Source organism: Pinus tabuliformis, chromosome 7 (assembly GCF_031772625.1).
Source record: "Pinus tabuliformis cultivar Carrire ecotype Pingquan chromosome 7, CPIR1, whole genome shotgun sequence".
Lineage (NCBI taxonomy): Eukaryota > Viridiplantae > Streptophyta > Pinopsida > Pinales > Pinaceae > Pinus > Pinus tabuliformis.
In genome coordinates this window covers 1746763846-1746790443 of record NC_142293.1, presented here as the reverse complement: position 1 = coordinate 1746790443, position 26598 = coordinate 1746763846, and the positions used below count along the sequence as shown (strand labels likewise).

At 37.0% G+C, this 26598-nt stretch overlaps 1 pseudogene across 1 annotated transcript; it reads left to right on the top strand.

Moving 5' to 3' along the window:
- Positions 1 to 2047: 2047 nt before the first annotated feature.
- On the top strand, positions 2048 to 4616 carry LOC149255316 (luminal-binding protein-like; annotated as a pseudogene). The gene is made up of 6 exons (XR_016265502.1): positions 2048 to 2166; positions 2823 to 2899; positions 3001 to 3495; positions 3601 to 3755; positions 3870 to 3952; positions 4040 to 4616. The product of XR_016265502.1 is annotated as a luminal-binding protein-like (transcript).
- Positions 4617 to 26598: the final 21982 nt, after the last annotated feature.

Here is a 26598-nt window from a genome sequence, read left to right as displayed (position 1 = left end):
GAAAAATTGTAAATGTGTAAACTTACTAGTGGTTACCACTCACCAAAATTTATCTCAATTTATTAATTCCCGGCAAAGCAAAACTATAGGATTATCTGTTTATCAATTGACCAATAATTATTTATGCAATTTTCCCTATAGAATAATTTCTAATTTAAGATGGAAGGGCTAAGCTACCCTTCAAAACAAATTTACAAAATAACAAATTGAATTTTATTATTCTTATTACTTTTAACTTTTTATTATTAAGAGAATAATTTCCAACTTGAATTGGAAGGGCTAATCTACCTTGCTAAACAAAATTATAAAATAAAAAATTGAATTTTCTTATTCTTATTACTTTTAACTTTTTATTACTAATTGCGCCAAAATTTAAATGTTTACACTCAGTCTTCATATAAATATTAAACCTTTCTGTTACCTTTGTACTAGATTGTAGAACACCTCTCAAAACAATAATATAAATATATTGTAATAATTATTATTATTTTATCTACATTTTTTATTATATATGATATATGTTTTGATAGTTTATATTAATAATTGAGTCAAGAAGCTCATTCTACAACCCAGTGTGATGTGTAACGTTTTTGAAATTTTGCTGATATCATACCAATTAAAAATATATATAAAAAAAATTAAATAAATAACTATACAAAATATTTAAATAATATAATGTAGTTCATAAAAAAAAATTCACTTAAAAAAATTAGATCCCTCTCAGTTCACGTTACATTGGTATTTAAAATAAATCTATACCGGTTTTTAATTTTTCTATAAAAAAAATTTAATTTTTTTTTTTTTCTAATCTCTCCGGTAGAACACTCACTTTCAATAGAATGACCAACCCTTTGGGCCTACTTCTAATACTACTTATCATCACTTATCCTAAATAATGATTTGATTATATTGTAATATTTCTTCTTGATCCTCTATCATTACTTAATTAGGCCAATAGGCCTTTCTTTGAATCAGTTCAATCATCTACACTTTTGTTTTCCTTTTAACACTTGGCACACACTTTGTAAAACACTTGTATGGTTAAACTTTAGACACGTCATTTTTTTTTGCTACACGTATCCACGCATTGCTTGAGTTTTTCTAGTCGCCAGCTGTAATAACAATGAATTAGTTATAGTAATAATGAAAGTAATTGCTTGAGTTTTTCTAGTCGCCAGCTGTAATAACAATGAATTAGTTATAGTAATAATGAAAGTAAGGCACTGTAACTAATTTTTTCTCGTTGGTCTGTGTGCTCGCTTCTGGGTTTAGGGCCGTCTTTGCAAAACGAGATACCCAAAGGAAAGATTCTCTTGCAATTTTTGTCGCCATGAATTGGCATTGGCAGGGACGCATCTGTTTGTAATTCTAGAGGCCTACGCTGGCTTCTGGGTTCAGGGCCGTCTTTGCAAAACGAGATACCCAAAGGAAAGATTCTCTTGCAACTTTTGTCGCCGGGGAGGATTATGAGTGAATTGGCATTGGCAGGGATGTATCTGTTTGTAATTCTAGAGGCCTACACAGTTTTCATTTTTCCCTTCTCATTGTTGTCCACGACGACCATGGTGTATACTATGGATTCCATCTACACGGGAAAGGAAATTTCCTACGCGCGAGTTATGAGAATCGTTCTGAGGTCTGAGGCTTTGGAAGTGCCTCATGGTAACTTTCCTCTAGTTTTTCATAATGGACTTTTCCTATTACACGACCTCCGTATTGGTCGTCCTCCTACTCCTATACGCATTGATAATGACCAAATTGAATTGGGTTTTTCTGGAGATAACAGGGAAATTTGTGGCCAATTGAATTGGGTTTTTCTGGAGATAACAAGTAAATTTGTGGCCAGCGTTTGATGAGATTGGGGCTTGAAGTTTCTAGGTTTTGGATGTGAGCGACCAAGATCTTGAAGCAGCCCTCATGGAGGAATTTTACAGTCACCCGGGGAAGAAGATCTCGAGGGACTCGAATGTAAGAGCTAAGCAATGTGGCGAAATACCCATCGATTCTGCTTCCCGCGGCGTTGGTGCCCTCAAGTAGCGACGCCCAGATGGTGGAAGCAGTAGCAGCAGTGGAGACGACCATTGGCACCGCCCCATCCAGCTTGGCAGAACAAGAGGTGGAGAAACATGAACAGGACAAGGAGCAGCCAAGGAAGAGCAAGAAGAGGTGTTTTGAGTGCAAAAGGCGGGCACCGTCTGACGGGCTTTAAGTGCCGCTGTGGTGACCTTTTCTGCGCTCAGCACAGGTACTCTGATATGCATGACTGCTCTTTTGACTACAAGACCACCAGCCGCCTCGCCATTCTCAAGGCCAATCCCGTCATGAAAGCCCCTTAAATCGATAAGATTTGATACGTTCTTAAATCCATTGCTTTCTTTCTTGTTTTACTATTATTGTAGGGAGAATCCTTGGCGGCCGTATCAGCTACAATGCGTATATATATAAATCTATATTCAAGGGTGCTTTGCTCTTGAGCATAGTGTGTTGTCGTCGATGATCCAGTGCAGGAATATGATATGAATAATTTGACTTGGGGTTTTTCAATGGATGCTCTGCTTCTCAACGACTATGGATGTATTCTCCCTGTATTGGGTCATAGTAGCGGCCTTAATACAAAACCCTTTTGGACTTTTAGTAGTCTATTGCCATAAAGGCTATTGTGTGCATGGACCTTACTTATGGTGATGAAATCCTCTGTTTTAAGTTTTATGGGTTTTCACTCACCCACATGGGATGATGTTTTATGCTGAAGGGTGCTATTATGGTGATGAAATCCTCTGTTTTAAGTTTTATGGGTTTTTACTCACCCATTTTGAAATATAATTTGAAGGTAGCATTCTGACTATTGACAACGGAGTTTTTGAGGTTTTGGCTACAAACGGTGATACCCATCTTGGAGGTAATCTGTCTGGCAGTTTTACATTACGACGGTGGTTATCATTGACTTTTTTGGTTGTCTTTTGAGCTTTGAACTTACTGGGATGTACACTAATATGCAAGGTGAGGACTTTGACCAAAGGATAATGGAATATTTCATCAAATTGATCAAGAAAAAGCACGGAAAGGATATTAGTAAGGATAACAGAGCGTTGGGAAAACTAAGAAGGGAAGCTGAGCATGCTAAAAGAGCCTTGAGTAGCCAACACCAGGTCGAGTAGAGATCGAGTCTCTCTTCGACGACATAGACTTTTCTGAGCCTCTTACAAGGGCTCGCTTTGAGGAGATGAACAATGACCCTTTTAGAAAAACCATGGGTCCTGTTAAGAAGGCCATGGATGATGCTGGTCTAGAGTGATGCTGGTCTAGAGAAGCATCAGATTGATGAGATTGTTCTTGTTGGTGGAAGTACCCATATTCCTAAAGTTCAGCAACTGCTCAAGGATTTCTTTGATGGCAAAGAGCCAAACAAGGGTGTAAACCCTGATGAGGCCGTTGCATTTGGTGCAGTAGTGCAAGGTAGCATTCTTAGTGGAGAAGGTGGAGAAGAAACTAAAGGTAAAGTAGGTCCACAGTTTCTGCATTTTATACTGTTCAGCTCTGAACGAATTTTTGGTTTTTTATCCAGCGATTTGAAATCTTGTTGCCCTTATTTATGTGCAGAAATACTTTTACTGGATGTGGCTCCTCTAACCTTGGGTATTGAGACTGTTGGTGGAGTGATGACAAAGCTAATTCCAAGGAACACTGTTATTCCTACAAAGAAGTCTCAGGTGTTTACAACCTATCAGGACCAACAAACAACCGTGTCAATTCAGGTTGGTCTAAAATCTTTTATATCATTCTTCTAAAAACTGCCTGATGGGTTATTTCAATTTTTACAATAGCACGGGCGTAGGGAGGATGATTGACTCAGTCATTTTCCTTTGCAGGTCTTCGAAGGTGAACGAAGTTTAACAAAATATTGTAGAGAACTTGGGAGATTTGAGCTCTCTGGAATTCCTCCGGCTCCAAGGTTTGTTTCTATTCCTTTGTTCATGTTTCTATTTTTGGTGAGTCGAGTCTGGTGGACAGGAGAATCAAACCTGTAATATGTTGGCAGGGGAGTTCCTCAAATTGAAGTTACATTTGAAGTGGATGCCAATGGTATCTTGAATGTTAAAGCAGAGGACAAGGGCACCGGAAAATATGAGAAAATCACCATCACAAATGACAAAGGAAGACTGAGCCAAGAGGAAATTGAAAGAATGGTGAGAGAGGCCGAAGAGTTCGCAGAGGAGGACAAAAAGGTCAAGGAACGTATTGATGCCCGTAACGGTTTGGAAACATATGTTTATAACATGAAAAACACAATTAACGACAAGGACAAGCTTGCTGACAAAATCGACTCCGATGATAAGGAGAAAATAGATGCAGCATTGAAGGAGGCCCTCGAATGGCTGGACGAGAACCAGTCAGCCGAGAAGGAAGATTACGAGGAGAAGCTCAAGGAAGTGGAGTATGTTTGCAACCCTCTTGTGACCAAAGTTTATCAACAGTTTATCAACAATCAGGGGGATCCTCCTCTGAAGGAGACACTGATGATGATGATTCCAATGACGAACTTTAAATGGGTGTTTTTCTTGTTGGATTTTGGTTTTGAGCAATATAAAACACTGTAGCCTGTAGGATGAAATTTGTGGCTGTAGAAAGCGCAAATAGTGTAGGATGAAATTGCTTCTGCAGAAAACAAATATTATCGATTTATTTTATCTGTTAGGACTAATGTAATAGTTGAACATTCAGACCAGTAAATCACCTATTAAAGGATGAGAAATCTGGCATCAAGATAATGCCAACAATTTCACACCTATTGGTGCTGTGGTGTACTTGGTGGAAAGGAATTCACTTGAGCTCTTCTCTGGAAAGGAACTATTTTGAGCTCTTCTTTATGTGAATACTCATTTTTGGTATAATGATATTTTGTTCAATTTGTTGTTGCAATTTTGGCCATTTGATTGTCTAATTTTATGTTTCTGAATTTCCATTCAAAAGAATGCAACAATCTGTGTTTTTAGTTTTTTGGAATCTATGGAAAGAATGTAGTGGGTTCAATGCAACAATCTGTGTTTTTGACTTTTTGGAATCTATGGAAAGAATGCAGTGGGTTCAGTGTGAGCTAATTTACATATTATATTTGCTTTCGTTATGGGCTAATTTACATATCATATTTTTATTCGGCCATCATAAGTACATTGCGGGAATTAACAAAGAACAGACCATAGTAGTGTAGTATGTCTCTAAAACCATTTGGCTTCTATAGGTCTCTAAGACCATTTGGCAAGAGTTGAAGACTAATTTTCCCCACAGAAATACTATTCTGCTGGAAGGTATTATGTTGTTCAAGGTGATCAGTCAACAACGAAGGTATTATGTTGTTGTCTGCTGGAAGGTATTATGTTGTTCAAGGTGATCAGTCAACAACGAAGGTATTATGTTGTTGTCTGCTAGAAGGTATTATGTTGTTCAAGGTGATCAGTCAACAATGATGAACGATACGATGAATGATGTGTGCTTCAAAATATCCATTAAGCTCTCACATTTGGAAACCAATGTACAAATGTGTTCCTTGTCCAATTTAAAAAACCTTTACAATTTTTCTAATTTAAAAAACATCCATTATGTTGGCATTATGATACAAGTGTTGTCCTTGATGGCAACTCACACAGATGACAGATCATAGTGCAGCAGGTCAGTAGCAAAGAGTTGATGATCAGACTACAAAGAATGAAGAAAGAAGAGTATATACGCAGGTTCACTATGTACCAAGTCGCGTATATACGCAGGTTCGCTATATACCAAGTAGGGTATACACGCAGGTTCACTATATACAAAGGCGCGTATACATGCGGGATTGCTGATCAAAAGTCGTGTATGCGTATGCACGCACTTTCATGCACGGAAAAGCGCGTACATGTGGGAAAGCTTATTTTTGGGTCCGTGGTATTTAGACCTATGGTTTTGGTCCTTGGTATTGCGTCCGAAGTGTTGAACCCATGTATTGGGTCCCTAGTATTGGTTCTCAATGGTTTTGGACCATGGTATTGAGTAAGGCCTAAGACTATAAAAGGAGAAGAAGATCATTAGGCAAATGGATGGAGAAAGTCTTGAATATCTGATGAAGTATGAGATCCAGTATGCAGGTTATGGGTTCATGATGCATTGCTTGATCTAAGCTAAGGAGGAATCTCAACAGTTGATGGAGAACAAGATCTAAGGATAGATCGGGATCTAATGGCTTGGAATGAATCATCTCTATTTGGTTTGATCTTGTTTAGTATAGATCTATATACTGACGCATGTAATGTTCTGTAAATGTTATGATCTGGGTATAACTCAAGTTTGGAATAACTGCAAATCATGAATGAATATTTACAGATGTATACGCTGGTTAACTATGATAAAAGAGTGTACATACGCAGGTTAGATACATCTAAGTAGTGTATACCATATGAGCTATGATGTTTGAAGTTACAGGTGTTTCTGGTTGTTGATGAGTTCTGATGACTGTTTACTGGTGTCAATATTCTGCATATTCAGATTGGTTGATTATGTTTAGCTTCAGTATTGATGGATGAGATCTATAATGGATCAGGATCAGAATGACTTATCTTTATGGGATCTGATGAACTAGATCTGGTTGCTAACATACTTATTATATTTGTATATGTAATGATCTGGGTATGTCTGAAGTCAGGAAGTGGAGCGAAGTTATAAGTAATTAATGACATATACGCTGGTTCGCCTTGGTGAAGTTGCGTATACACGCTGGTTCGGCACTTCCAAGAAGCGTATGCACTCTGATGCATGATTTTTGATGATATAGTTGGTTCTGAATATTGTTGCAGAGTTCACTGTTCTGCTCTGTGTTCTGGTGACTGCATTTTGTTGACAGGGTTTCAGTGATTCAGTATTGGGTGATTCAAAGATTGATGATGCTAGTGTTGTTTGATTGTGTGCTTCAATGATATTGATGGGTCCAGTATGAAAATTAGATGAAAAGTGGCCTTCAGATTATGATGTTGTGGTCCATGAGTATCCAGTCAGAAAATTTATGAAACGTGGTACCTGGAGGAAGAAAGAGAAGGTTGTAGCCTTCTCTAGGTCGGCACCTACGTACTAGTACATCAGCTAGTACAAGAGCTAAGGGGGTGATAGCTCGCTTCTAGTAGCAGCTGGAAAATGAGTAAAGGTTGGAGCATTCAGTAAGCCGACACCTACGTATTAGTAAAAGGATCGGCTAGTACAAAAGCTAAGGGGGTAGCAGCTCCCTTCCAGGAGAAGCTGGAGAATGAGAGAAGGTTGTAGCCTTCTGCAGGTAGAAGCCTGTGTACTGGTATAAGACTGCACCAATACAGAAATATTGTAAAAAGAAGTTTCTTATTAAAAGAAGATAGAGACGACTTGCAACAGGTGGTTTTCACCCACATTGGGTTTCCACCTTATATCATGGTGTTCATGTGTGCTTCTTGTGTGTGATGATCTGTTCTGTTTTACTGCTCCTGTTTACTGTTCATATGGTTAATAATGTTCTGATGCACTCATTAAGGATCAACTAACTGAATCATAAGTTTACTGGATATATGCTTGTTGCATTAAACACAGTTGCGTATACACGCGGTTTGCCTTAACTAAAGTAGCGTATATGAATCTCAATATGGAAATGAAAAAGTTTTATTAATTTGATAATACTGATTCACACACCCCCCCCCCCCCTCTCAGTATTATTTCCAACACATTAAGCTCTCAACTCTCACACTTGGAAACCAAAACCAATGTACAAATGCGTTCCTTGTCCAATTTTAAAAACCTCTACAATTTTTCCAATTTAAAAAACCCCTACAATTTTTCCAATTTAAAAAACAAAACCAATATACAAATGTGTTATGTTTTGCACTTTTTGGGCCAAGGGCAATTGCAAGTAATAATTAGTCAGGCCGGTCTACCTTTTTGTTGTGCTGGTTACATCTGTCATTGTTGTGCTATGTTGGTTACATCTGTCATTGTTGTGCTGGTTACATCTGTCAGTTCATCGTGTACCTAAAACAATCAATTATTATAATATAATGAATTAATTTCAATTAAAATTTACAATTTCATATTTATTATATTTGATGAAAAAAAAACATTTTTATAACTTATAATTATAATGGATTAATTTCAATTAAAATTTACAATTTTATATTTATTATATTTGATGAAAAAAACATTTTTATAACTTATAATTATAATGGATTAATTTCAATTAAAAATTACAATTTTATATTTATTATATTTGATGAAAAAACACATTTTTTAAATAAAATTATAGATTAATATATAATTATAAAAATAAATATCATATAATTCAATATAAAAATAAATAAATTTAAATGGATAGTTCAATTTATGATTTTCAATTTAAAATTAAAGATTTTAATTTCATACAATGAAATGCAAATGTTTGAGTTCATGTTTTATTGATGATGAGATGGTTATAAAGCATGGCTGGCTAATTAATTCTATGTTTTTCATTTGATTTAGTTGTGTTGCTGGTATTTTTTTTTAAAGTAAGATGTTTAGGAAAAGTAAGGTTTCTTTTTAGCTTATTTTTTTTATTTTATTTAACATGTCTCTAAAATTAGATTCTTAATTTTATATAGTTTATTAAAAAAAAATTATTTAAATTTAAAAATGATTAATATTAATATTTTTTATTTATAAATATTAATATAAAAAAATTTATTTTGATATATCAATTTGAATAGTTAAATATTATAAATTATATATAAAATCTTCCATTGTTTAGCAAGTTCTTTTCTGTGTGCTAAAATTCTGTCATGTTGATATTTCCAAGAAACTAAGAATAATAATTTGTATAATTTTGATTAAGATTATTTTTATTTTTTTTAAATGGACAGTTCAACCTATGATTTTCATTTTCAAATTAAAGATTTTAATTTCATACAATGAAATGCAAATGTTTGAGTTCATGTTTTATTGATGATGATGATGGTTATAAAGCATGGCCGGCTAATTAATTCTATGTTTTTCATTTGATTTGGTTGTGTTGCTGGGTTTTTTTTAAGTAAGATGTTTAGGAAAAGTAAGGTTTTTTTTTAGCTTATTTTTTTATTTTATTTAACATGTCTCTAAAATTAGATTCTTATTTTTATATAGTTTATTAAAAAAAATTATTTAAATTTAAAAATATATAAATGATTAATATTACTATTTTCTTTTCTTTTATTTATTTATAAATATTATTATAAAAAATTAATTTGATATATCAATTTGAATAGTTAAATATTACAAATTATAAATAAAATCTTCCATTGTTTAACAAGTTCTTTTCCCTGTGTTAAAATTATGTCATGTTGATATTTCTAAGAAATAAAGAATAATAATTTGTATAATTTTGATTAAGGATTTATTTTATTTTGGGCAATTTATTGATTAGGTTTAGTCTGAATGATTGAATTATTATAATATTTATCATTTTAAACTAAAATACAATTCTTTCCATCTAAAATTTCTAACGGCCTCTCTTTACACCTTTTGGGACAATTGCTAGTTATTTACTATCATTACTTACCGATCATTACTTACCTTGAAGAGGAGGGGTCTGACTCCAGGTTGTAAAATGTCAATTAAAAACCTCTTTAACGATAAATCTTTCCACATTTACGATCATTAATGCAAATCTCATATTACATACTTCTGAAAACTGAACATAGATTTTGTGTCACCACTGCTTTAATTTCGTTTTGCAACCACGACATCTAGACTTGTACCCTCTCTATGCATATATGCTTTACAGTCTTTATTAAATCACAGGTCAATCTGCCTTATGAATTTTTTTTCCTGGACTATCTGTTTTCTGTTCTTTTCTCTATATCATAGAGCGTGGCTTCAAATGCCACCTTTATGTACATCACAGATAGTTATATTATCTTAATATAATCACATCTTGCTTTTTTTCTCTGAATAAAAAAAAAAAGAGTATAAACCTTGTTTTCTTAATTGTGAAACCCTGTTTTCTTATGATTATTTTCAAATGCCACATCATTTGTAGGGTTCGCCCCTCTGAAAACATGGAAAAGAAGGGGTATCCAATCTATGATAAAATGTAAACAGCTAGAGATGGTTGTATAATAAGCATAAAGTTCAATTGCCAACCTCAAAATTGAATGTAGACTGGTCCCATCTTATAAGGTTCGTTTTGACAGTATTGCTGGAATCCAAGTGGGCTGCGTATCATGGGACAGATGAGAGAGAGACAAGCACACATTTTGTTTCATCAATCACCAGATTTCTACTTTGTTGTTTACCAAGCATGTTGGTGAGGCCCTGGTTTTATCTCTGAACCCATAAATAATTCTTGAATGATGAAGAATCTCCACATGTGAAAACCTATTAGTCAATAACAACTCTTACGAGCAACAATGTATCCAGCATGCCACCTGTCTACATGGAGGCAATGTAGTGGATGTTGACTAGATTTGAAACATACCAGTTTAAATCATGAAACAGATACAACAAATAGGGTATATTCTCCTGTTCTAGTTGGCTATCAAGATTCTTCTCGGGCATTAGCTAGACTCTCATTTTCCCGTTGGGCCTTCCATATAAACCTTAAGCTACTATGACTGAAAAAGTTTCTCTTATATTGTTAAGGCCCTCGAAGTGTCCAGCAATTTTCTGGATTACATTGAAATTACAATGGGACTACTTCCTCTTGACCGACAAAAGTTACTATTTCAGTGGCAATGCAAGAAGAAGATAGATAAGATAATTTGAAAGAACAAGCATTACAGTCACTTCTTTTAATGAACAATCACATAGTTTCCATCTTCGGGATCCATGTAACAAGAAGATGATCAATATGTAAAGAAAAGTTTTTTCATTACGAAGTAAATTCTTGAAGTGGTGGTTATTAAGATTGTAGTTCATCCAAAAAACACAGAAAAGATTTTTAAACACAGCTAGTTGAATTTTCACTATCTTCCATACATCCGTTGGATCCAAACAGTCACAATTGAGGATTAAATTTTTCAGTTTCAAAGAATACTGCATATAGTTTAAAATCAAGAAATGTTAGTAGTAAAGGAAATATCCAAGACATCATAATCCATTAAACATTGTCTTGTCTATTACAGATCCAGAACTAATCAACACTAAATATATCTAGTTGCATTTTCCCTGTATTTCATTATCTTCCATACGTCCATTGTATCCAAACCGTCACAATTGAAGATTAAATTTTTCAGTTTCAAACAATACTGCATATAATTTAAAATCAAGAAATATTAGTAGTGAAGGAAACATCCAAGACATCATAATCCATTAAACATTGTCTAACCGTCACAATTGAGGATTAAATTTTTCAGTTTTAAACAATACGGCATATAATTTAAAATCAAGAAATATTAGTAGTGAAGGAAACATCCAAGACATCATAATCCATTAAACATTGTTGAAATCTAATTTCAACGCAGACCACCAGAAACCGTGAACCAAGCCAGAAACCGTTCACCGGATTTTCTCGGAGCGATTTGCCGACGAAGGAATAATCCGGGAAGGAGCTCCGATACAATTTGGAGCTGACACGTGGTTCAGCCCTGACGTAACGCAACGTCATTTTCTCGGAGGTTAACGTTCAGCACTTGTTGGTCTTCCGATATGGTTATCCACCGTCGGATCTGCTTCACTTTCCTCCGCCGTTGATCACCTGGAGCTGCATACGGACCCACATCAATTCAATGTTTTGCGTGGAGTAAAAGACTTATGGTTTGACCGCCGAATGAAAGAATTTAATGAATTTATGTGCTGTTCGTAGTTTTTAGGTAGATGCTTTTAATAATGTTATGGGCACGTAAGTTTTGTATGTAAAAAAGGAATGGCACATTTAAAGAGAGGTATGGTCGTTTTTATGTAATGTAATATTTAAAAGAGGGAGGTCATATATTTGTTTTTGTTGAGTGTGTTGATTTTTTTTATGTATGGCACACGGGAGGTAAATGGAATGTGTTCGCAGCAACGAAAAGAAGAACCAGAGGCTGTATGCACAGCAGTGCACAAATGTCTTTTGTAATGTTTTTGTGAGGCATAGTAAAACAGAGGTGTAAGAAAAACCATGTGTGGTTTTGCAAATGCATAAAGAAAATGGTGGAGCGAATTTTGTAAGCCTGTGTAAGTTTTGCTTTTACAGCAGTATGTAAAATTGTTTTACACCAGTAAATGTGAATGGAGGTTTTACAGCAGTAAATGTTAATGGGAATTTTTCCAGCAGTGTAAATTCTCATATGGAGACACACTGAATGTTTTTTTTGTTTTAATGAATAGAAATATTTTATGGTGAAATCCTCTGTTCCTCAGTGAATTTTTTTTAAGTCTTCTGTGTGCACAAAAGATCCTGGAGCAAAAGAAACAGAGCATTGCCTCTGTGTGTTTGAATATTTGGTTTTTGGTATTTTCCCCATTAAAAATACCCAACAAACATTGTCTTGTCTATGACAGATAGAAAAGTTATCAACACCATATATAGCCTCTTAGTATTCTTGGCCAACATTTACTTTAAGCTTCCAAAACTTTGAGCACCTGCCTGAACATAAGCATGAATATCCCTCAATGCAATATACTGTGCTGTACCAAAACTGGGTTGTAATGACAATTGATCACCCGGTGAAGTCTCTAAGCTCCCTAAAAGCTTTGAATATTTCCTGCAGAAGAAAAATATACACTTAGAACTTACACTTATCTGACATTAAAGTTTTTTCTTCATTAAAAACTTGAGGCCGTTCCAGACTTCACAAAAACAGATTTTTGATAAAAAGTAGCTTCATCTTGGCATGCAAAAAGAATTTGAGAAAAGCAGCCATCTCCATGATCGCTTTAAAAAAACGTTGATAAAGGTAATACTATGTACCTTTATCAAAAATAATGATTTCTTTTTCAACTGTGGAATTTACAAGGTGCGTGACCCTAAGGGTACTCAGACCGTGGCATGTAGGCAATGTTAGTATTTACTTGTAACCTAGGAAACACGTACTAAACCTCTACTATACAGCGATATTAGTATTTGCACATTACATTCTTGACAGTTACTCACAAGCAGTTGCAGTCCACTAACAGAGAATGGTAGAAGATGTAATGTCTGTATGTATCTCACACATTTATTTTCTGGGAATCTCTTTACCTGCATATTGGCAGGCAACATACCGTGCAGCTCTAGAGCTAATAAAGTTATATCGTGTTCGAAAGGCGTACCAGCGGATAACGTAGAAGAACGAAAAACAAAGGATGTAAGAAGGTATTTGCACTAGTCCCTAGACAAATTTACCCCCTATCATCTTATGAGTGCATAATCTTCTTAGCAGTAGACCTTATTGCAACAGGATGATAAGTGATGGCACCTGTGAATCTGCACTTTGTTAAAAGAAATAATGAATTAGGTTGATATATGGGGCAATACTAGCAATGCTAGTAAAGTGTGGATTAGTGACCCCTGTTAAATCAATTTACATCACTATACCTTTTTTGAGTTGAAATGCATTTGAGACCATCCTTGTGCAATTATGAAGTGTAACATTATTAAAGGATATGATTAAGACTCTGCAATAGTAAAAAAATATAAAGACTAATTGTAAGGAAATTACCTATGTATCATAATTTCAAACTGCCTGCAATAATATCTTTTTGAGTATTCACAGCAAAAAATATCAAATAAAAAATACACAACATTTGAGAGCAAAACGTATACTATTTCATAGAGCGGAAAAGAGAGGGCTAGAAATTTTTAACAGTGCATTCTTCTAAGATGATTGCAGAGACTACAGATATGATACATCATAGAATGTGGAGCCTACAAATTATGTTGAATGTGGAGCCTACAAATTATGTTTTGTTCAAAAGATGAAGCTTAAAGAAATACTTCAATTTCACCCCTTTAAAATTAATTAAACATCATTGAATATTTTAATAGAAAAATGTTAAGATGCATTGATGCGTCCTTTTGAAGTGATGCATTTTATCATGCTCACAAATTTATGCAGACTTACCTGCACAATAACATTTAGTGTGTGCACTATGTCAATGACCTAAATATCAACATATCTATTCACTTACCAGCAGCATAATAATATTTAGAACGTATGCATTTGTCAAGACTGCATATCAAAACAGGTTTAGAACGTATGCATTTGTCAAGACTGCATATCAAAACAGGTTAATGATATCAAAACAGGTTAATGATAGCATGCATTGCTAAATATTTCTCAATTCCTAATGAACTCAATCTCAGTTTCATAGAGAACAACACACATACATGAGCAGGACTAAACGAAATAAATAGCTTGAACGATTGAAAAAAGAATCATAATTATGAACTCCTTAAAAGAGAGACATGCCTTAAATATCTGATTGTATACTTTACCATCTCCGAACAATTTTTTAAGAAATAACAATTAAAGATAGAGACTCCAAATGCTGAGTTACATAAGATGACGACACTCAGAATACCAACGGTTCTCCACACTGGTCACATACTAGATGTGACTAATACTCCATCAAAGTAATCAAGTTTCTCAAGTCGTTAAAGGAGATAAGATGATAGAATATTGGATGGGATATTAATCAGCATGAATGATCTAAAGACAAGCCACATTAATGAGAATCGGTGAAATTAGCTTAGCAAAATTAGACATGCAATAGAATGGAGATGCAACCAGAAGAACTTCTATTGAAAACAAACATTTAGCAGATGCTAAGTTATAAGTGGCAGACTTTCCATATGCTGGTGCCACAACTAGCAGCAAAGATCAAGCAGTGAGAGAAACTGGTACCTTTTTCCAGCCCACAACCACAGAATTTCAACTCCATCAACCAAGAATGACCCTGGATCCTTAATATCAAAAAACAAATATGGGGAAAATTTCGAGCAGAAAAAATGGATTTAGCAGTTTCTATTTTTTTCACAAGTGAACTGAGAATGCATTATGGGCAGCATAATTCCGGTACAGATAATTAGTGTAAAACTATAAAAAAAATTATAACAAATTTGCAGTATCAAATATAACAGATCTGAATTTATATCCCTTTGATTTCTTCGTTCTGTAGCCTCGAATAAAGGGTTAAAGAAATTATAGGTGCTGGACAATTCAAACCCTGTCATTGACTGGACTTCCAGAAAAGGCACAGTGAATTGTGTCCACTTGCATCCTCTACTGCAGGATGGATATTCGGGAGGCAATTCCTACTTTCAAATGGTTTTCTTTCAGTCTCGTTCTCAAAGAACTCGAACAAAAGGCCGATCAGTTGTGTAAAGAAACGAACTTGTTGAAAGTTGGTTCTTTTGGTACTTATGAGCTCATGCATGGTGAGGAGATCGATGCTCTGGAATTTCTGCTATAGCCATCTCATTGTATTTTTCATTATTTTTCTTTGACTGTAAATGTTTAATTAGACTATTTAATTTTGATGTCCCTGTTTTTGTAGGTCATGGATAATAGATTTTTTCCTTTGGGATTATATATATATATATGAAAACAAAAACAAGAAAAACAGTAGCAAATAAATTTGAAAATAACTGGGAGGGAAAATACCTGTGTATCCATATTTTCATACCATCTGCTGCAATAATACCTATAAGAGTAGTCTGCATGCACAAGACAAATGAATTCAGTATATAAATCAAACAACGACAAGCGTACAGATATGACACATGGCCAACAATTTCACAAAAGCAAAACACAGCAAAAGACTACACATATGACACATCATAGAATGCATTGCCAAGCCAATGGAACATGGTTTGTTGCACAGATAAAGAGGCTTATAAAGTTATTGACTTTACATCCATCTAAATTGCAGATCATTCTTACCTCCTTACCTGTCTATGGACCAGTCAACATAACAGTATTGGAAGTGCACGCATTATCATGCAAATTAATCATATTAGTATATTAAGAGTCAAAAACCAAAACCTTGTTAAGTCAAGCACGAAATCTCTCAGTAGCACAATGCTCAAACAAACACAAGATTATAAATAAGTAAATGAAAAATCCAACCAAAATAATTGAAAATGGGATCATAGATATGAATCCCTGAACAACGATAGTTTTTTAATACATAAATCCCTGAATCCCTGAACAAAGTCGCACAATTCTCAATAACAAACACAGATTATGAAGGAGTAAATGACAAATCCAACCAAACCAATTGAAAATAGAGTAAATGACAAATCCAACCAAAACAATTGAAAATAGGATCATACTTATGACTCCTGAACGAATTGTACTTCTTAAGTACCTATTTTACGGTACATTTCTCAAGCCATTACATGATAACAGAATCTAAAATTTGACAGCCGAAAGTCAAAACTGTATTATCTGAAGGTCAATAGCATTCATCAGAATCAGCAACATTTATCAAGCAAAAAAAGACTCCGCAGTAAAATGGAGAGATCTCTTTATTTGAGATTATAAACTCAGCAGCAGACATCTGATTAAAAAAATAAAGAGAGAGAACAAGCATGACAGCACATCTCCATGGCCATAAAAGATAATATGAAATAACTCCCTGAACAAAATCCAATGAAAATCTCTTTCAAGAAACTCATGGCATGTATGTACCAACTGAATCTAATAAAAAACTACTAAGCACAATTACGGTCCGTTCTTATTCAAAATATATTGCATTGTGTCTAGCTTCTGCACAACTGGGATAGTAAACAAAAGTCTGCCAAATTCATCTAAGAGAAGTACAGAGTTCAGTTCACTAACAAGAGTGTGCGAAAAATAACTGGAACTGGAAATATTAGCTGCTTTACCAGACCAATATGAATATATAAAATTGAACTCACAAAGTCCTCTGCATATTACTTACATAAACAAGATCCTAAAATGGCAAAAAGTTATACCGAAGTTTATAACTGACCTTAAAATTGAGAAGAACCTCCTTCAGATTAAAGCTGCAACATTAGGCTTCAGACTAGTTGCTAAATTCTCAAAGCTTCGTGCTAGCTGCACTTCATCAAGACTATGTTGGAAAGAGCCATTACCAATTCGTGCCATTTTCTCCAAAATAGCGGCTCTAGGATCTGTTCCAAACATGATTGTATGGAATATCATCCTTGGTTCTATCTTATTCAGTCTATTTACAAACACAAGAGGATCTCTCCCATCATTGTTTCCTCCATCACTCAAAAAAATAACTGTTGGCTTCTTCTTGACCACATTAGGATGACTGGATCCTCGATAAATTACCTCTTCTGCCAGTTTCAGACCAGAAGAATAATTGGTTCCACCTGCTGCAACATATTGAATAAGCCTGTCCACCATATTTTCCTTCATTTCTTGCATTTCTAGAGCAACTATTGCTGTATTGTCAAACAGAACCACAGATAAAGAATCATCACTAGTAGTTCTACGTCTAGTAGTAATGAATCGAACGATAGCCTCATACACACAGCCCAGCCTACAATTGTGTCGAGATATAAATTTGGCCATGGTTGGTTTTATATCAGGACTGGACATTGAACCAGACTTGTCAATAACAAAAACCACATGATGTGGTGTGTTCTTGGAATGATCACAGTCAAAAACATGACCATCTGCAGTTATGTGACCTGTAGAGGATGCCATTGAGGCAGTTTTCTTCACTGGAGCATGCCATAATTTCTCTGTGCAGTAAGACCTTGTGGAACTAGCATCAATTTCATTATGCTCTTCTGACCTGCAAAGGTGATTACACAGAGCAAACTCTTTCTGATCTTCTTCAGTACAAGGATCTTCAAACCGCATTTGCTTCAATAAGTCTCATGGGTAAGTTCATCTTTAGGCACATCCTCATCAGGGCCATAATATCTTGTCTCATGCCGTGAACCATCATAGATACGACTTGTGCAATTATTATTCATAGGACAGTAAATTAAATGAATGTGTCCCCGACCTTGTGCTTTACAATGCATATTACACATCTCTGCCGCACCAGATTCTCCCCAAGTATATTTCCTACCCTGGATGTCAAATTCTTCCTGATCTGATGCAAATTGGACACTCCTCATATTCCCATGAACCGTATTATGTAAACCAGAATGATTGATGGGCCGTTGACAAAAATATCCACAAGCTTGACATCTAAACTTGCAATAATGCACAACATCTGGATTTAGCGTGTGAAGGTGGGCACCATCATGGTATTTTTTAAAAGGAGGAATGGCAATGCAACAATCCTTTTTCAGACCATTTTGTTCAGAGACATGTTCATACTCAAAGGAGCCTCTTCTACCCTGAAATGAGCGTGTCTGTCTCACAAGTTCAGTAAAAATTTCACAAATGCCATCTGCTTCACATTTATTATGACAAGCATGCTCGTTACCACAGAGATGTTCAGCACTTTTCATTTCATGGAAATAATCATTGTAACCACAGCTTCTAGGACACCCCTCCATGATGCATTTTTTGGGACAATACCTTTCATGACAAGCATGTTTTTCATGTTCCCCAAGCTCAATTTGTATTGCACAAGGATTTGCAGCTTGGAAGAGAACACTTCATTTTGCACATGTGCTGTGGTGAATTGCACTTATGAAGACCTTCATGTCCAACCTTCAAGCAACAAGATTTCCTGCAATTGGATGATTGGCCAAATAAAGAACAGATCTCCATACATGTATGATTTTTCTTTTTGCAATCATGATTCCCATCATGACCTGCAAAATTCTGACATTCCTCCACATCATTTCCTTGATCAAATTCGAGAGAACAATATGTGCACTTCTCAACACAAACATGGTTACTCATACAAGAGTGATCAGAGGAATGGCCTTTCTCTAGAATACATCGCCAAAAACATACAGAACATTTACAACCACATATAGAAAGTCCCTGCTTCAATTCTGCTAGGGCTAAAATTGACTCAAGTTGTAGCTTTTGTATATCATTACTGCCAGAAAATTCTGCAGTGTTGCTGCAAAGCCACTTATGAACACGAGCATGCCGTCTCCCAGTCAATGCCCCTAAGAAGTCCTGAAATTTAGAGTGCCATAGGTCACCATTTTTTCCTCTTCTTTCCAAGGCACTCTCTAGTCTTGATCTGAGATGACACAATATTTTATCATTTGATGTAGATTCATCTAGAGCTGCAAGCTCAAGGCCAGTGTCCTGCAAATCAATGACTAGTTCCCCAAGTTCTATTGGAGCATCACCTACCACTTCCTCAGTGTCAAAATTCATAAGCACCTTGTTCGTACCTGGCACAGAAAGGCATCCTGCCTTAACAGCAGAAGCCAAGTTCCTGCGAATTATATCAACCTTCATAGCAACACGCTTCAAATCTACAGGGGTCCAATCCTTTGCTGCTATCTGAGCAATAACAAGTTTCAAATCCCTCAAGAAAGCACGGCCACTCTCATAACTATGTCCCAGCTCTTCCTCTACAGTCAAAGCTATATCATACAGACTTTCTTGATGATATTCTCGTCGAGTAAAAGGAGGCATTGCAGCAACTTCAACGATTTCCCCGTACATCTTTGTCAGGAAGTTTTCACGAGATCTTTTACAAATTTGTAGAAGTTTTACACGGAATTCATCTTTTAATTCCTCTACATCAGAGACATCCACATCCTTGATAGCGATGTAAAATAGTCCCTTGAATAACTTTTCATCGTTCTTCACCAAGTTCACCCCACTTTGGAAACGCTGGAAGATGGCTTCTGTCTCCTTGTCAAGATGAAAATCCTGATTAAGAAAAAATATTCACAAACGGCAATTAATCTTTAAGTAGCTATAACATTTAAAGGTAAGACCTGAAGCCACTAAAATATGAGAAAATCAACCAGAAAGACCATGACAATTATGAACATTTGCAAAACAAACCTTCTTGTTGAATATTGTTAAATTACTCGAGGCAGCATTTAGGACTGAGAGTAGCATATCTTCTTGCTCCGTTCTCTCAAAACTCCCCAATCCCTCAAAGTCCATCAGTACATAGAGGCAATTTGAATCCATCCGCACTGTCATCCACACTCCATCAGTGCATCTGCCCCCTGCTACATCAAGAAGGGAGCCAGACAGATGGTTTAATAAGTAAGACTTGCCACTACTTTGCTTTCCCATTGATGAGATCACCATGATTTTACCATCCCACTGACTCAAGACAGCGTCATATAAGCCAAAGCGGAGCAAGTTTGCTAGCGATATGCTATCTGCATAAGTGTGGTGCGGAGGTATCTGAAGTCCATCAAGCAAGGGTTGGAGTCCATTGTTTTCAGCCCGAGCTATTTGGATGGGTACAAGACAAATAAGTTGACAGATCCAGTTTCCCAGCAGCCTCTTTTTATAAGAAGGGAACAAGACACCTACACCATTTGAGTCCCAGCTTTCAGACATGATAACTTGAAACAGAATCCTGAGATTTGAACAATCTTTTCCTTTTTCTTTCTCTAATTGCTCAATCAGAAGCTGCAAGTATTCTTCAGATTTTCTTTGCCCATCATCTTCTCCAAGCGTATTTCTTGACTTCAACAAAACATGGAAGGTAAGATCCCTGATACTTCCTCTACTGAGTGCAGAACTAACAGCATACTTATCAAAAATGTGATAGATGTAGTCTAATGTAGCACATGTCTTATGAGAGTCCTGGTCCATGGAATCTTTGCAATCTCTTTCCAGATTTGACTTGTGTTTAGCTAATTCTTGACACTCCAAAACTTCCGTAGCTGAAACTAGATTCAATATATTAGAAGAAAGAAAGCCAGCGACAAGATTGAAGTATACAAGGTGAATTTGACAACCATAGTATACAAGCTTCACCTCGAAATCAGCAACGTCTTCAGCAATTTTATCCAAGGAAATGTTTTTCAAAAAGGACATGGCATCACCTAGCATGTAAACTTTGAGCTCAAATTCTGATGAAGCCTTGCTTACAGCTTGAGAAGTTTCTTGAGAAGAAGATGAGATAATCTCCTCTTTGTGGTCTGAACACATTGTAGACTTCTGAAAAACAAAGAGAAAAGAACCATCCCCTGAAATGCATGCATTTAAAAAACCTGAAGAGAGAGTAATGTACTTAGGCTTCATCAAAGGCTGATGATGAAGTTCTACCACCCTAACCCTGTTCATGTCATCAACTAGAAGCAATTCTGCTTTCCCAGGAATACACTGCATCCATATTATATTTGTACTCCCAGAAAACAATTCCAACATAATTTCAACACCTGTCCAGTCTATATTCCGGAATGATTCACCAACCTGTATATTAAAACCTTGGATACTTGAGCATCATATAAAGCCAGGAATCGTGTACATTCTTCAAAAGCTACCAAATCAAAACCCCGTTTAAATGTGCGAATAGGATTGCTTCCACGCAGAAATGGTCCTAGCTTTGGGGAGATGTACAAGTTCAGCCGATTACATACTTTGTCATGGATAAAAACCAGCAACTCACCAGATCTCAGAAATGCCACCTTTTTAAGATCTTCTATCTCAGGATCACAACACACTAATTCAAATGGTTCCGAGAAGGATGGGATAATGCAATGCATAGAATTTGAATTTAACTCTTCTAAGTCTTTTTTCTTTGGTGCCATCTCTACAACCATCATTGTATACTGGGCTTTTCCTCTTCTTCACTTGAAAATTGCAAGCGTGCCTCCAAAGTTCCAAGCCCCATCAATGACCTTCCAACAGAGCAGCTTTCAATATACGCACGTCTTCCAACCACTCTTCTTTGGGATAGATTTTCCTTTGTTTGAGTAAGAAAAAATTCCCGTTCACTTTTGAACTGCTGCTCCGGAAGCTTTTCCGCTGCCTCCTTTTCAGATTCGATATTTTTCTTCAGCCACGGTAGCATCTCTTTCCTAATCACTGACAGGACACTTTGGCTGAATTCTTCTTTCCCATCTCTGTAGATGGATGAACAAAGCTCTTTCCATGTGTCAATAGTAAAAAAAAAGCTCTTCTCGAGGTCGCGTCAAGGTTAAAGTTAGAAAACTTTCTTTGGCATTGCAGATAGGAATCTTGCAACTCTGGTGAAAGGTCTGCTTTCACAGATTCTAATGCAGCCAAAACAATATCAGGTGAAAGGTCTGCTTTCACAGATTCTAATGCAGCCAAAACAATATCAAGGCTACCAGAAGTAAGAAAAGTCTTAACATCATAAATATCAAAATTCTTTACTTGGTGTAAAGTGTCATCGCTCACGAGGAAAGCCAACAGAAGCTGTTTTTCAATGAAATATCCTTCAGTGATCAAAAGTTTCTCCATGATAGGCTGACCAAAGCTCTTCATTTGGTCCAAAATGCCATTGCTCATAAGGAAAGCCAGCAACTCTGTCACAAGAGAATTCTCATATCATGAAACAAATGCAAGTTCAGAATCCAATCATTATGGGTGACTTGGCAATTGTGATCGCTGCATTGGTCACAGGGGGAGAATTCAAAAAAAAGGCTCTCAGTAACATCAAACTCAGGATCATGAATAATTTAAGCCACCTGGGAGACACCACCTTCAAACATGTTCTGAGGAATAACAATATGGAGGCGGACTCTTTTGCCAACAGGGCAGTCAACAGAACTACTGGCCAAGTTCGAGAGAATGATCATATCTATGATAAGTCAATCCCTTAACTCGACCCATCCTTCAGCAACACCTCTGAACCCCGATCATATCAGTGATCTCATAATCTCGTCTACCTCTCCTCCCATAGTTGACAAGCTGTCCGCTGACTCCTCCCTTTCTGACACCGTCATCTTCCTCATAATGAATGCTGCAAAGGAAATTTATACATACGAAAGAATCCGGTACGGGACTATGTCCAGACAGAGTTCTCGTGACAATTCCAAGCAGAGGTTAGGCATCAGTCCCTTCATTATCTATATTGACTGCATAAGCGATCCAAGACAAGACTCCATGGTCAGTAAAATCTCTGAGTCGCATGCCTCAGATTCTGATGCCCAGACTCTCGACCTTCTATATATACATCAGGAAACTCCACTCTTCCCTCAGTCCAGAGCTTCATTTCTTCAAGATCATAAGAGTAAAGGCTCAGGTCCCAGAAGAGCTCTCTTCAGAAAGCCTCAGGTGTTCTTCAGTTCGCTTCTCAATCAGTCTAGACTGGGCTTTGTGATCAGCACTGGAAGATGGCTTTCTCCCTCCGTCAACAGTGGTAATCGCAGTGTTTTTTGTGCTTTCCTTTGCTTTTTCGCTAACAGTCTCTCTGGTTTTCTGAAGAAGCTCCTTCTTTCTTCTACGCTCACCACCTCCCTGGTCTATACCACTCCCCTTATCTATCTCCTCCCTTTCATTTTTCTCTCTGTCAAAGACTGTCTCTCCTCCACGTTCCTCTTACAGGCCCGCGCTATTTGCCAACTCCCTTCCACTTCCCTCTCTCATTATCCCACTCCCCTCTGCTATCCTCTGTATCTTCCTCTGTACCAAGTTCTTCAAACAGTCTCTAAGATCGGTAACGTTATGGCAGAGAATCCTTTGGAGCGAGTTATAACCAACAGCAGCTGCACCCTGTGCAAAGCCCACTGTTTCATGATCGCACATTTTGTAAAACACCTCAATGACCTCAAGGAAAAGTTTCAGGCTGACAGTAAATCCAAAAGGAAAAAGTTGGAAAAAGAGAGAGCGGAGATTGAAGGCCTTAAAGAAAAATGCAACCACCTGGAAGAAGCAATAACCCACATAAAAGCAATGACTCAAAGCATGCACGGAGAGGCCTCGACAAAGATCAGTGAGAAAAAGGAGCCCCAGTTCGATGATTCAGTAAACCAGCAACTGTAACTCTTTTTATGTCTTGTAAATTTTGCTTTCTCACTGGCCTACAAGAAAGCAAAATTGTAAACTGGCCTACAAGAAAGCAAAATTGTAGGCCAGTTTACAATTTTGCTTTCTTGTAGGCCAGTTTACAATTTTGCTTTCTTGTAGGCCAGTGAGAAAGCAAAATTTACAAGACATAGAAAGAGTTACAGTTGCTGGTTTACTGAATCATCGAACTGGGGCTCCTTTTTCTCACTAATCTTTGTCGAGGCCTCTCTGTGCATGCTTTAAGTCATTGCTTTTATGTGGGTTATTGCTTCTTCCAGGTGGTTGCATTTTTCTTTAAGGCTTTCAATCTCCGCTCTCTGTTTCTCCAACTTTTTCCTTTTGGATTTACTGTCAGCCTAAAATTCTTCCTTGAGGTCATTGAAGTGTTTTACAAAATGGGCGATCATGAAACAGTGGGCTTTGCACAGGGTGCAGTTGCTGTTGGTTATAACTCGCTCCAAAATATTCTCTGCCATAACGAACCGATCTTAGAGACTGCTTGAAGAACTTGGTACAGAGGAAAATACAGAGGATAGCAGAGGGGAGTGGGATAATGAGAGAAGGAAGTGGAAGGGAGCTGGCAGATAGCGCGGGCCTGTAAGAGGAACGTGGAGGAGAGACAGTCTTTGACGGAGAGAAAAATGGAAGGGAGGAGATAGATAAGGGGAGTGGTATAGACCAGGGAGGTGGTGAGCGTAGAAGAAAGAAGGAGCTGCTTCAGAAAACCAGAGAGACTGTTAGCAAAAAAGCAAAGGAAAGCACAAAAAACACTGCGATTACCACTGTTGACGGAGGGAGAAAGCCATCTTCCAGTGCTGATCACAAAGCCCAGTCTAGACTGACTGAGAAGCGAACTGAAAAACACCTGAGGCTTTCTGAAGAGAGCGCTTCTGGGACCCGAGCCTTTACTCTTATGATCTTGAAGAAATGAAGCTCTGGACTGAGGGAAGAGTGGAGTTTCCTGATGTATATATAGAAGATCGAGAGTCTGGGCATCAGAATCTGAGGCATGCGACTCAAAGATTTTACTGACCATGGAGTCTTGTCTTGGATCGCTTATGCAGTCAATATAGATAATGAAGGGACTGATGCCTAACCTCTGCTTGGAATTGTCACGAGAACTCTGTCTGGACATAGTCCCATACCGGATTCTTTCGTCTGTGTAGATTTCCTTTGCAGCGTTCATTATGAGGAAGATGACGGTGTCAAAAAGGGAGGAGTTAGCGGACAGCTTGTCAACTATGGGAGGAGAGGCAGACGAGATTATGAGATGACTGATATGATCAGGGTTCAGAGGTGTTACTGAAGGATGGGTCGAGTTAAGGGATTGACTTATCATAGATATGATCATTCTCTCGAACCTGGCCAGTAGTTCTATTGACTGCCCTGTTGGCAAAAGAGTCTGCCTCCATATTGTTATTCCTCAGAGCATGTTTGAAGGTGGTGTCTCCCAGGTGGCTTAAATTATTCATGATCCTGAGTTTGATGTTACTGAGAGCCTTTTTTTTGAATTCTCCCCCTGTGACCAATGCAACAATCACAATTGCCGAGTCACCCATAATGATTGGGTTCTGAACTTGCATTTGTTTCATGATGCTTGTGCCTAAAAGGAATGAGAATTATCCAAGTGTAGTACTTAACGTACTCTGTCACAAGAGAATTCTCCAAGTCTGTATAACCCTGGAACTCTGGCAATGCAGAATGCTTTAAAAGAGAAACAAATTCTTCATTTCTGAGCCGACTGAAATCAAGATCATAGTCCTTGGACAGCTGCTCTAACTCAGACCGAAGGGAACTGACATTAACCTTTTTCAATTGAGGGCTAAAATACTTTCTGGACTGTTTATAATTAGCAGTGAGAAAAACACATCTGTGATATCCTTCAGCAAAGAACAATGTATGTTTCGGTATTGTCAGACCTTCAGGAGGGGTCATACTGATATACTTTCCTATGTTTACGTTGAACCCGGCTGAAACCCTGACATCATTTTCAGAATTATAGACATGACTTATCTTGAGCCTCTGAGTTCGTTTCAGTCTACGATAAGTGGTGGTGACAGAAGCAGACAGAGCTTCCAGAAGGTTCTGATCTTCAACGCACACAAAAACATTATCACATAAATCCACTACATAGCGTATGAAATTGCAAGAAACCTGCTTCCTCGATGCATCTTTGAGATGGGTTCCTTGATGCCAATAGAAAACAATTATGAAATGCTTCGAAAGACCAACGTACAAACCTGGTTCAAACTTGTCTTCCTCCATTTGCATATGAATGGAATGATCTACCACACCCATCTCATTCAGTATTCTACACATCGTTCCCTTGTCCCCATAGAAGCCAATTGTCGGCAAGGATAGTTGATTCAAGGAGCTGAAACTTATTCTGATATGAGGGCGTTGCTTTTCTGCAGAATTAGGCACAATTCGGTTACAGAGACGAAGAATCTGTTCTTCTGGAAGATGAACCTTCTCTACAAATCTCAATTCCTGCTTGTCGGATACGATTTTCATAACTTGAAAGAGAAAGACCTCGGAATCGGTGCTTGAGGCTTGATCGGCAGCAGTGTGGTTCGGGAACTCAAATTGAAGGCCTTCAGAATTCATCAATGAGATTGGGGACAGCTTACTAGTGGTAACTGTTTGTGGTAGCGAGCCCAATGTCTCATGTGGAATCAATTTTGGAGGGCTTTCAAGTACCCAATTCATGAATGCATTTGGGTACTGTTGGTCATTGCTGATAATTATTTGCGTTGGTGAATCCAGTGTCTGGTCTGGAATAGCTTTTGAATAGTTTGTAAGAAAACTGTAACAACAATTCTATATGCGG